Source organism: Schistocerca cancellata, chromosome 8 (genome assembly GCF_023864275.1).
Source record: "Schistocerca cancellata isolate TAMUIC-IGC-003103 chromosome 8, iqSchCanc2.1, whole genome shotgun sequence".
Lineage (NCBI taxonomy): Eukaryota > Metazoa > Arthropoda > Insecta > Orthoptera > Acrididae > Schistocerca > Schistocerca cancellata.
Genome location: NC_064633.1, coordinates 498,435,537 through 498,449,652, shown reverse-complemented (window position 1 = coordinate 498,449,652; position 14,116 = coordinate 498,435,537).

Below are 14,116 nucleotides of genomic sequence, written 5' to 3'. Positions count from 1 at the left end.
AGCATGTGTAGGGGCGACAAATCGCGAAGGCTGTGACGCAGATGTTAGTTTAACGCTGTCTCGACAGGTAGCTCTAGTCAAATCGGAAGGCAGGAGCATGATGGAGAGAATGTTGAAGAGAGTGGGGTTACAGAGCGGCAGGAAGACAGCTGAGACAGATAAACAGTCGGCGGATGAAACGGAAGCGGCAGGATGTGGCAATGCGGACGACGCCGATAGAAGTCCGACAAGCAGTGGTGATCACCAGTGGTGTGATTTATTGAGTTTTAAGAGCGTGTGCGGGCCGGTTGTCAGTGACTGTCAAAATCAGCTGGCCGGAGAGGAGCCGGCGCGCAGGCCGCGAAGACTCCGAATGTTCAATTTTCATTACCTCGATTCTCATGTGATGGAATTTCGACCGAGGGCCATAACACGACGTTTCTGTGGAGGGAAAAAACACGACAATGAACTGTATCGTAGCAACAGCTTCAAGTTCGAAAGATTCGAGCGACTGGAGGACGCTGTGCCGCTACAGAAACAGGTGAGGATCTTGTTTAAAACAGCAAATTGTTCACTGGAGTGCAATATACATCGGCCTCATTTTTGATTAGTGAAGAAAACTCGCCGGTGAGATTTATTTTCATTCGGAGCTACTTTTCATATATAAAGACACACGACATGGTACTTACAACGTGCGCATCTACGACGTAAAGGCAACTGTATGCCCAAGCGTGAACATGAAATTTAAAACCAGTGTCAGTAGCAAATGGAAAAACCATTTTGCATTTTCGTGCACCGATGTTTAAGTAGCATAAAGAGTTATTCAAAATTACCTTGCATATTACCTATGAAATTTCGTGCCAATATGACGCAGGAAGATGGTTTTCAAAAAGCGCAACGTGGAGACGTGAAGCTACTCTAATGCAAGTTTCGTTGAGCACAACATATAAATAGATTTTGTATTAATGTTAGCGTAGTATTTGCAAACTTATTTCTAACAATAGCAGGCTTCAGCGTAAAATAAGTTCATAATATGTAGGCCTAAATTTACTAAGAATGGAGAACATCTTGAGGAAAATAATGGGAATTTGTGTGCTAATCCTTTAGTTTCATATTTGAATAATGTTTTCAGGTGATTGGTCGCAGTAATATGTTGTGACGTAAAACTCAATAGCTGGCATAAAAAAGGAAAAATACTCTCCTAACACATAACTGAACGACTAAAGAGAAGCGCTTCTTGATCATATAGCATAAAATGGGAAGTGTTTTGGCGTCAAAATAATGGATATTACGACGGAATAACTGTCAAAGATTAACCCGTCGCAGTCACGGGAGATAAAGACGTAGCTCATACGGCTGAGTGTACGAGAGCAAATCGATGGAAGTCTTGGTGCAGAAACGTTGTTAAAGATTTATTGGGGAAAGCATGGCAAAACTTGGCCAAACGAAGATCTGAACCCCGCTCCTCATGACCCGCGCCCGGTGTCTTGATGAGGTGTGCAGACTCCATTAAGGGGCGCAGAACGTCCTGATCACTGCGGTGACTCACCTGCTATTGTTGTGAGTTTTTGCGCAGTTTGACTGTTTTCATTTTTTATTTAGTTACTTTCACTGTGAAACTGGAATGGAGATTGGCTGTCTTCACAAAAGAAATCGTAATAGACTTTTTTTTTGTGTTTGTGTGTGTGGCGGCCGCTGCTCAGAAATAGCACGAGAAGTGTACTCAACAGTAAAGGGCTATGTGAAGACTGAGGACACAAAATTGCTGACTGGTAAAACGTGAATGAATCTGCGAACATTTCAGAAAGAACTGCGGTTTCATTCGCTACAACAATTGCTTTATAATTTTCTAGTACTCTGTCATTCGATATAGCTGTAACGTGAATATTATACTTGTTATCAAATCATGTGCAGAATTCGACACAATAGCACATACCGGCGATGGTCATGGAACATATCTAGTTAAGAGACAGTAGCCAACAAATTTAGAGGAAAACTTAACTATAATTTTCTGCATTATCTACCAGAAAGATTCATTTGTAGAAGACGGGCGGATAGCTAAAATGCATGGGGACCGTAACGCAAAACGACAAATATTTATTGCATAAATCTGCGACTTGGAATTTCGCCGCCAACATAATGATACACTGAAGTTGCAAGAAATGCGCACATAATCTGGCATAGGGTTAATCTACACATCTTTCTGCACATCAAACCAATCTCGAATATTTCCAGTGGCTTAAATGAGGATCTTGGAAGATGTACTCTGCTAGTAGAAACAGTACCTGCGCCACGAGTGAACATACTGACCTGGAAAGGTTTCACAGCCCTTAGGAGTCAACTTTCCGTTCAGTGTGAATGTGGAAGCTCATAAGAATTGAATTTTACCACCCCTTCCATTACAGAATGTCAGCCATGCTTCAGTTAGAATAAGATATCATCTGCATGCTTTCCGTATTTTCCATTCGTAGGCAATTTGCACAGTACGGTATAGTATGACGGTAGTGTTTTTTTGCAAAGGACTAGTTCAGAAGACAGTTTTCGAGTAGCACTGAAATGAAAAAGTCAGTTGAGCTATAATCAGGGAATATGGCATGATATAAAATGAAAAAAACGAAAACTGTTCAGAAGTGCTGAATTTAAATTTCTAGGCTATCTGAACAAACGTCCACGTTCGTCTCAAATGTAATTAAGTAAATTAATATATCACCGATGTTCCGTCGCATTATTTTTGATTACTACGGGAGAGGTTCTCCCTCTTGACATAAGGCAATCTCGCTGATTTAATTTCATGTCATTACGTGTTCATTGATTTCATCCCCTGTTCATTTCATGTCAGTGAATTTGATTCAATTCACATGCACCCTGTGTGAAAGGATCAGCCGTTACCATCCACCAGCTACCTATCCCAGAGGTGTTGCTACCCCATACACCGCTTGTGGGAATCCGTGGTTGAGGTATTGAAAAAGTAATAGGTAGCAACACCAAACCTATTAGAATTAGTTCTGTCTCGAGGCGTAATTGAGTACCCTAATGGCGAATGCGGCAGCTCTCGAAAATCAGGAAATCTGGGTTAGTCTCCATCTACATCAATACTCTATGAAGGTGTGTGGTGGAGGCTACTACTGGTACCATTATCTGTCCCATTACTTTCCTGCTCCTCACGAGTGGCACGTGTAATGAATGACTGTCGGTAAAGCTATTTGACAAATATTTTCTCAACTTTTCTCGTTGTGATCCTTCCGCGGGACGTATGGGGTAAGTTACAGCGTATGGTTCTACCTGTCAGCTTTGGCTCCCTGACGCAGAGATGCAACTGGTAAACGTTTACATGTTGCTGTAATGTAATGACGAATTCTAGAATCGCAGAAATTAAATTCTTAATAAAGGTATAGGCTAACGGAACAACCTCGAGAAAAATGGAATTACGCTTGGGGAGAAATTAACATTTAAGGTAAGAACGTCAGAACCACAGCAATGATAAAATACAGGAAACGCAACAGACGGGAACAAGTTAGTTAAAAATCAAGGAAAAAAGAAACATGGGATCGACAATTGAGCTAATTAGTTAAAGTAGACAGAGATACCAAAAAGATAAATCCTAGAAGAAATCGTGCCACATTCGAAAAAAAATGTTCAAATGTGTGTGAAACCTTATGGGACTTAACTGCTAAGGTCATCAGTCCCTAAACTTACACACTACTTAACCTAAATTATCCTAAGGACAAACACACACACCCATGCCCGAGGGAGGGCTCGAACCTCCGCCGGGACCAGCCTCAGCCACATTCGAAAAAGAGCTAAATGTTTGTGAGAACGAAGCTCATAAATGTTAGTTTTTTCGCTCCTGCCTAATCGCACCCTCGGAACAAACAGCTTAGTTTACGCTTAATAAAGGCAGCCACAGATGACATTTATTAACATGCCGCTTACATCCTTAGTATCGTAAACTCATGACGCCACAAATGACGTCGTGGCTCAAAGCCGAGAGTTGGAATCGCACGCTTTAATTGACCCGCCGCGTGTGGGAGGACATGTTACTCGAATCGTCTTGGAATGTACGCTCTCGAAATTTCATCAGTAAACTTTTCCGCGATGCAAAACGCCTCTCTTGTAGCGTCTACCACTGTGGTGTGTTGATCATAGCGGTACTTCTTTCGCCCGGCACAACGATCGTGCGAAACGTACCGCTCTTTGCTGAGTCTTCTGTATCTCTTCTGATAATCTTACTTACGAGGGCAGTCTGAAGAGTTTCCAACGTAACAAAGAAATGGCGTTTTTCTTCCAGTTTATTTTTTTCAATATAATCTCCTTGCACTTTTCCCCGCGATGCTCCAGTCTCTTTAACCCGTCCAAATGTAGTGTCTTTCTCTGTATAGTATTTATAAAATGTGACGACCTTTTCATTCGACAAACATTTAGCCGGCGGAACAAAAAGATCGCTTGCGGCTAGATCTGGTGAGTAAGGAGGGTGACCAAGCAGTTGGAATGGCAATTCGTGGATTTTCGCCATGGCACCAGCCGAGATGTGAGACGGCACGGAGTGAACAATCGTGGTACCCAGCGCGCGGGCAGCTTTCTCATTCCCAAATTTTGGATAAATATGTGACAAACACGTTCTCTAGACATGTTCAGAGCTCCTGCTACCTCTCAACTTAGTACGCTTTTCTAGCATCATTTGGCGAACTCAAGCAATATATTCGTCAGTGATCGCAGTTTTTGGCCGTCCCGAACGTCCGTCACCGATACTGATAGGGCACATTTAAACTCAGCTGACCAAAATGTCACGGTGGTAAATGCTGGTGCAGAGTCACTGTAAACAGCGCCCAATGTACCGGGTGATCAAAAACTCAGTATAAATTTGAAAACTTAATAAACCACGGAATAATGTAGATAGAGAGGTAAAAATTGACACACATGCTTTGAATGACATGGGGTTTTATTAGAACAAAAAAGACTTGTGAAACAGGGTGTCTACGACCCGGGACAACCGGGAAATCCGGGAAAAACCCGGGAATTTTTCGGAGTTCCGGGAATTTTTCATTGTTTTAGCTTTCAGTTAAATTTTTGTAATTTTGACTGCAGAATTGATTCTCTAGCAAAGAATGTTATTGTATCCTGCTACTGGAGAATGATACTGCAGCAAGAAAATATAAACGAGAGAGGGGAAAAAAATAAAACTTTAGTGGCAAAGGAAATGTGCAATTTACAACAACAAAACACCGTGCACGCACAAACGTCTGCAAATAGCAAAAATATGTCAAAGGCCGTAGGGCGCAGACTGTAATTCTTCGTAACAATAAACGGCTTGCTATGAGCATGACGTCACAACTGTTCACGTAAGGTTCGTTTGACCAATTGCCAGCGGTCTGTTGCGCATGCGCATTTGACTCGCGTAGAAGCAGTACCTTCTCCCGCTACTTGAAGTTAGGCTGTTTGCTGTATCGGTAGTAGCAGCAAACAGCCAGATGCAAACGAGAAAAATTTTTCTCCCGCGCCCTAGGTGCCAGATTCACGCTTGCACAGAGTTGTAGTGGGGAGAGGGTTCTCCACGTGACCCGTGTTTACGTTAAGTGATTTCGCTGCTTCTCTTCGTGTACAGCTCCCACATCAAATGAAAACAAAACGGGTTTCTGTGGCCGGAAGTTACCAAGTGAATTAAAATACATTCACATAATTACGGAGGGCAAAAATATATTATTAATTTCAGTTTTCTGATTTTATTTTATTTCCAAGTTTGTAGCAGTCAAGCATTAATCGCCTTGCAGAACAGTGAAGTTAATTTTGCAAGTTTGCTAAAGAAATTTGGCTTTATTAATCTTTCCGCTGAGGCAGTCATTTTATTTGAAACGAAGTGTTTCATTCTACAGTATTGCCTAGTTCCAAGCGAAGCTGAATTTAAAGTGCACGTTATCATCTTCTGCCATATATGGCATTATGACAGAATAAAGAACCAAAAATGACATCGCAGAGTACTGGTACTCAAAGAAAATTTACATCCCAAAAACCACACTGACAAGCTTAATACACACGAACATGCGGGCTTCCTACACCAATACAGTTGCACACGCACAATAATGCCTGTTTTTCTGGCGCTCTCTGGCAACTGGTAAATCGAACCTATTTCTAACAGTCTCCGGATAGTATTGCGAACGGTGGTTAGAAAAGCGTTACTTTCAAAGTAAATTTCTTTTTACGCAAGATGAACTATGTTACGTGTGAGAAAGTGGGATCGATATCTAAATCACAGAGCATTCGAAACTGAACAGTTTGAGGACCAGCCACTTACAAGAATTCCGAGCCGAGACATTTATGTCAGAATTTTAAATTTACTGGCACGTTTGTGTGATGTATCTTAAAGTATAACACACGCAAAAAAAAAATCAATATTACATGTGAAAACTTAGCTTCTGTTGTAGCGTGTTAATCTTCGAGACCAAAATTATATGTGAAAGCTTAGCTTTTCTTGTAGATATACGGTGCTGTGTACATTAATGTAAACCGTTAATTTTTCCTCTTGCGTGTTCGCGCTATGTAACCAGTGATCTTGCTATTGGCTGACTATAACACGTGTCCTATGCTCTGAATAGCTGCTGTCATCGGCTGGCGAGATCTCGTAGCTTGAGATATGACTCGCTTACAAAAGGACATCGCAACCTCGCTTTCAACGCTCCGGAAACTAACGCGCTGTGTTTGGTGCAATTCGAATTTATACTTTCGTAATACGAAAATATGCAGCGTATATGTTGCTGCAAATCAAAAGTCTTTCCAAAACTTCTCTCCTTTTTTTTAATTAAGTCTCTCCAAAACTTCTCTGCCCCGTCTTTTCTTTTTTTTCCCGGGAAGTTCTGCGCGATTGTATAAAACGTTAACCATTCAAAGGATTGATAAGTTTTACAGTTCCGAGGGAAAATCTACGGAAAACCTACTGTCACTTAGCACAGAAAAAATGTATTTTCGCCCGGGAAAAAGCTTAGTTTTTAAACGGGATATCCGGGAGAAATCCGTGAATAATCCGGGAATTTTTTTTCCTTGTCCCTGTATACACCCTGTGAAAGATCTCTTGCACGCGACCTTTGGTGATCATCGTGTGCTCAGCCGCCACTTTCGTCATGCTTGGCCTCCCAGGTCCCCAGACCTCGGTCCGTGCGATTATTGGCCTTGGGGTTACCTGAAGTCGCAAGTGTATCGTGATCGACCGACATCTCTAGGGATGCTGAAAGGCAAAATCCGACGCCAATGCCTCACCATAACTCCAGACATGCTTTACAGTGCTGTGCACAACATTATTCCTCGACTACAGCTATTGTTGAGGAATGATGGACATATTGAGCATTTCCTGTAAAGAACATCATCCTCGCTTTGTCTTACTTGGTTATGCTAACTATTGCTATTCTGATCAGATGAAGCGCCATCTGTCGGACATTTTTTGAACTTTTATATTTTTTTGGTTCTACTAAAACCCCATGTCATTCCAAGCATGTGTGTCAATTTGTACCTCTCTATCTATATTATTCCGTGATTTATTCAGTTTTCAAATTTATACTGACTTTTTGATCACCGGGTATATTTAATTTGCGCAGGAATATTGCCTTTCAAAAACAAAAATCTAAGGACAGCTCTATCCTCGATTTTGTCCATTATCAGAAAACACGTGTATCGTCTCGTTAAAACTATTGTCAAACAACTGGGTGTCGAAAGCTGCTGAAATTTTGGTGAGTGCCTTATTAGGCATGCGCAAATTCCCAAACTTTCGTTGATAAATGCTATCTAGATGTTGAGATCGGAAACTTTTCACTAATCAAAATTGGTGTTTTGCAGGTCACTTCTTTCATGAATGAATTAAATCTCTGTAAGATTCTCCCACTAAATGGGGTCATTCCAGTTAAGGTACTTACGCATGGTTACTCCAATGTATTCTCAAGTAATTAGTTTTTACATGGATTTGTCACCAATAGTGTAATCTGAGTAGTCGACCTCTTTGGCTGTTAATCCGCAACACGTAACATTTATTTACATTCAGGGTCAACTGCCATTCCCTGCACCAGCCGCTGATCCTCTGCAGCTCTCCCTGCATTTTGCCGCATTCTTCCGGCGTTGTAGCCTTCCTGCAGGCAATAGCAACGTCTGCAAATAGCCTCAAGGAGTCTCCAACGCTATCTACTAGATAACTAATAAAAGTTGTAAGCAGTAAGGGCGCCCTAACATAACCTTGGGAACTCCTGAAATTACAACAACATTTGTCGAATTTGATCTGTTGAGAACGCCATGTTGAGTTCTGTCTGCGAGGAAGTCCAGTATCCAGTCACAAGTCTGGTTCAATACTCGGTAAGCATATTTTTCATTCATTAAACGGCAGTGTGAAACTATTCTGAATGGCTTCTCGAAGATGGCTTGTGGAAGTTAAGGACCACAGCATCAGCCTGTGCGCCTTTATTTACGGCGGTCTGGAAGTCGTGGACGAACAGGACGAACTGTACATGTCGTCTGTTCTTCCGGATATGTCCAAAAGAGCAGACACCACGCGGAATCCGCAGCTGTGATACTGAAGGTGTATGGGGAGAAAAAGGAAAGGGAAGGAACTAATTGATGTCAGCTGAATCGGAACTTGATGCGGAATCAACAGCGTTGAGTTAAAATTCGTGCTGGAATGGGATTCGAACCTGGGATCTTCTGTTTAATAGCCAATTTTTTTTAGTTCCACGAGAACAGCAACAAAAATATACTTATATGGGTATGGTGTCTGTTCTTTCAGGTAGGAGGTAGGTGCTGGCAGATCTGGAAATTACCGAATTATCATTTTAATGTCATGGTTACAAAATACTAACACGCATTTTTTTAATAGAAGAATGGAAAAGTAGTAGAAGCCGAGGCCCGGGAAGATCAGTTTGGTTGCCGGAGAAACGTAGGATAACGCGTGACGCTAGTGGCTTATTTCACAAGATAGCTTAAAGGCAAACCTACGCTTATAGCATTTGCACATCTAGAGAAATCTTTTGACACTGTTGAGTTGAATACAGCCTTCAAAATTCTGAATGTGCTAGGGGAGCGAAAAGTTACCTTAAGCTTGTACCGAAACCAGACGGCAGCCACAAGAATAGAGTTGCAGCAGCAGTTGAGAAGGGAGTGAGGTAGGGTTGCACCATATCACCGATGTTATTCAAAGTACACAGTGAAAAAGCAGTGAAGGAAGCCAAAGAAAATTTTTGAAAAGGAATCAATATTCAAGGAGATGAAATAAAAATATCGAGGTTTGCCACTGTCACAGCAATTCTGTCAGACAGTAAAGCACTTGGACGGAAAGAACAATGTCCTCAAAAGATTCAGGGTAACTGAATGTAGGCGAATGAAATAAGATGATCCTGAGGGCATTGGTTTATGAAATGAGGCACTAAAAGTGATAGTTCAGCTATTTGGACACCAAAATAACGGATGATGGCCCTAGTAGAGACTATATAAAATGCGGACTGGCAACGGCCGGAAAAGCATTGCTGAAAATGTGTGATTTATTAACGCCGAGTTTAAATTTAAGTGTTAGGCAGTCTTCCGAAAATACACGGACGGAAAAAAACGCGACACCAAAAATAATGTAAAGTAATGATATTTCGGGAATACATTTGTCTCAACATCATATTTAACTGATTAATATTGCAAGATAAAGGGTTAATGTAAGTGCGAGATAAGCCACGGCAAATGTGAGATTCTGGTGCATTAATAACCGGTGTAGCCACCGGAATGTTGGAAGGGCGTGCCGCAGGGGAGTGTTATGGGACCATTGCTTTTCACAATATATGTAAATGACCTAGTAGATAGTGTCGGAAGTTCCATGCGGCTTTTCGCGGATGATGCTGTAGTATACAGAGAAGCTGCAACATTAGAAAATTGCAGCGAAATGCAGGAAGATCTGCAGCGGATAGGCTCTTGGTGAAGGGAGTGGCAACTGAACATTAACATAGACAAATGTAATGTATTGCGAATACATAGAGAGAAGGATCTTTTATTGTATGATTATAAGGTAGCAGAACACACTGGTAGCAGTTACTTCTGTAAAATATGTAAAATATCGGGGAGTATGCGTACGGAATGAATTGAAGTGGAATGATCATATAAAATTAATTGTTGGTAAGGCGGGTGCCAGGTTGAGATTCATTGGGAGTGTCCTTAGAAAATGTAGTCCATCAACAAAGGAGGTGGCTTACAGAACACTCGTTCGACCTATACTTGAGTATTGCTCATCAATGTGGGATCTGTACCAGGTCGGGTTGACAGAGGAGATAGAGAAGATCCAAAGGAGAGCTGCGCGTTTCGTCACAGGGTTATTTGGTAACCGTGATAGCGTTACGGAGATGTTTATCAAACTCAAGTGGCAGACTCTGCAAGAGAGGCGCTCTGCATCGTGGTGTAGCTTGCTGTCCAGGTTTCGAGAGGGTGCGTTTCTGGATGTGGTATCGAATATATTGCTTCCCCCTACTTATACCTCCCGAGAACATCACGAATGTAAAATTAGAGAGATTCGAGCGCGCACGGTGGCTTCCCGGCAGTCGTTTTCCCCGCGAACCATACGCGACTGGAACAGAAAAGGGAGGTAATGACTGTGGCACGTAAAGTGCCCTCCGCCACACACCGTTGGGTGGCTTGCGGAGTATAAATGTAGATGTAGCAAAGGTGCATGCATTGTGTTGTGTAGGTGCCGGATGTATTCTCCACCTGGGGACCGGTTGTTGTCCTCACCATTTCATCATTCGGGAAAGGGCGAGACTGGACAGTGAACAAGTTTGGGAATTTGTAAGGGCACTGATAACCACATTGTTCAGCGCTCCACAAACAACAATCACTACCACCATCGTCAACAATTGGAGACAGATCTGGCGATCGAGCAGGCCAAGGCAACATGTCGACACTCTGTAGAGCCTGCTGGGTTACAACAGCGGTATGTGGGCGAGCGTTACCCTGTTGATAAACGTCTGTTGGAATGCTGTTCATGAGTGGCAGTACATGTCGAATTTGCAGACATGGTGCGTAGGAGAACAACGAGAGTGCTCCTGCTGTCATACAAAATCGCACCTCAGTCCATAACTCCAGGTGTAGGTGCAGTGTGTCCAGCACGCAGACGGTTGTTCCAGGCCTTCAACTGGCTTCCTTCTAACCAACATACGACCATCACATTCACCGAGGCAGAAACAGCTTTCACCAGACAGCTCAACAGACCTCCGCCGTGCTCTCCAACGTGGTCTGGTTTGATACTGCTGAGGTCGCACATGGCAGTGGTTTAGGGTCAGTGGAGTGCACGCCACAAGGCGTTTAGCTCGGAACTGTTCTTGAAGCAATCGATTTGTAACAGTTCGTTGTCACTGTGGTGGCAACTGCTGCACAAATTTTTTCTGCAGATGCAGTATGATGCACCAGAGCCATACGCCGAACACGACGGTCTTCCCTCTCGATAATGCCACTTGGCCGTCTGGAGCATGGTCTTTTTGCGACTGTACACACTGCTGCCAGCAGTCCCGTACAGTTGCTACATTCCTGCCAAATCTTTCTGCAGTACCGTAGAAGCAAGATCCAGCTTCTCGTAGCCCTATTACGCGCTCTCGTTCAAACTCACTGAGATGTTGATAATGGCGTCTTCGTCGCGTTAGAGGCATTCTTGACTAACATCGTCTCATCACGCCCAATCTTGAAGGAAACTAACGCTCACGCCGTTACAGCGTGTTTTTAAAGCAAACCTGATTTGCATCACCGTAGTGGCGCTGCTAAAGCGACTCTTATGCGACTGGTGCGTAATTTGAATATACATTACTGGCCATTAAAATTGCTACACCAAGAAGAAATGCAGGTGATAAACGGGTATTCATTGGACAAATATATTATACTAGAACTGACATGTGATTACATTTCCACGCAGTTTGGGTGCATAGATCCTGAGAAATCAGTACCCAGGACAACCACCTCTGGCCGTAATAACAGCCTTGATACGCCTGGGCATTGAGTCAAACAGAGTTTGGATGGCGTGTACAGGTACAGTTGCCCATGCAGCTTCAACACGATACCACAGTTCATCAAGAGTAGTGACTGGCATGTTGTGACGAGCCAGTTGCCAGTTGCTTGACCAGACGTTTTCAGTTGGTGAGAGATCTGGAGAATTTGCTGGCCCAGAAAGGCCCGTACAGGTCCTGCTGAGGTCGCACATGGCAGTGGTTTAGGGTCAGTGGAGTGCACGCCACAAGGCAGACTCTGCAAGAGAGGCGCTCTGCATCGCGGTGTAGCTTGCTGCCCAGGTTTCGAGAGGGTGCGTTTCTGGATGTGGTATCGAATATATTGCTTCCCCCTACTTATACCCCCCGAGAAGATCACGAATGTAAAATTAGAGAGATTCGAGCGCGCACGGTGGCTCCCGGCAGTCGTTCTCCTCGCGAACCATACGCGACTGCTGAAATGTAGGGTTTCGCAGGGATCGAATGAAGGGTAGAGCCATGGGTCGTAACACATCTTAAATGTAACGTCCACTGTTCAAAGTGCCGCCAATGCGAACAAGAGGTGACAGAGACGTGTAACCAATGGCACCCCATACCATCACGCCAGGTGATACGCCAGTATGGCGATGACGAATACACGCTTCCAATGTGCGTTCACCGCGATGTCGCCAAACACGGATGCGCCCATCATGATGCTGTAAACAGAACCTGGATTCATCCGAAAAAATGACGTTTTGCCATTCGTGCACCCAGGTTCGTCGTTGATTACACCATCGCAGGCGCTCATGTCTGTGATGCAGCGTCAAGGGTAACCGCGGCCATGGCCTCCGAGCTGATAGTCCATGCTGCTGCAAACGTCGTCGAACTGTTCGTGCGGATGGTTGTTGTTTTGCAAACGTACCCATCTGTTGACTGAGGGATCGAGATGTGGCTGCACGATCCTTTACAGCCATGCGGATAAGATGTCTGTCATCTCGACTGCTATTGATACGAGGCCGTTGGGATCCGGCACGGCGTTCCGTATTACCCTCCTGAACCCACCGATTCCATATTCCGCTAACAGTCATTGGATCTCGACCAATGCGAGCAGCAATGTCGCGATACGATAAACCGCAATCGCGATAGGCTACAGTCCGACCTTTATCAAAGTGGGAAACATGATGGTACGCATTTCTCCTCACACGAGGCATCACAACAACGTTTCACCAGGCAACGCCCCCCTGCGGGTTCGGGGGTTAGAATAGGCCCGCGGTATTCCTGCCTGTCGTAAGAGGCGACTAAAAGGAGTCTCACATGTTTTGGCCTTATGTGATGGTCCCCTCTCGGGTTTGACCTCCATCTTTCTAAATTATTCCGAAGAGCGAGCCAATTGGGGAAGGGCGCCTTACGTGGTGCACTGTATCCGTCGTGCAATTAGACCTTTAGCCGGCTTTCACGTCGTTGCCATGGTGTCCCGCTCGTTTTCGATCTTTAGGGCGGGGATACGTCCCTGGGTTTCGATTACCACGCTGCCCTCTGCAGTGTTTCTTTTAACTGCAGCGACGACCTTGGACAGTTTTGCACCTAAGATCCAGCACGGTAGCCAGTCCGTTGTGGTGGGGCCGCCATGTACCCTCTTGGTTGTAGCCCCCTGACAACACAGGGATCGCTCTACTGATGCCTGCGCCGTTAACTCCCCACGTATGCCAAGGAGTAGATGCCTATCCTCCTGGGGTATCAGGACTCCTGGCAACGGCCATCCTGCCAGGTGGCCTTTGCTGTGGCTGGGTGGCGCCCGTGGGGAGGGCCCTTGGTCGGAGTAGGTGGCATCAGGGCGGATGACCCGCAATGAAGCGTGGTACATCATCTCTCGCTGGCGGCCAGCCGCCAGCAGTCTCTAAGCGTTCTCGGGCTCAATTTAATGCTCAGAAGTACGATCCGAAAACGTTCCCCTCCCTGGCCACGCCGTGGGAAGAGCGTAAGTCCCAGGATGGAGGTAACAGTTATTCGCCCCGATTCTTAGTTTGCACGAGAGCTGATGGGGAGTCTTTTCTCTCCACAAAGCCTCAGTTCTTCGTCGAGCATTTAGAGGACAAGTTTGGGGAGGTGGAGGGCTTGTCTAAAATGCGCTCTGGCTCAGTACTGATACAAACGGCATCCTCCGCCCAGTCACGCAGGTTACTTGC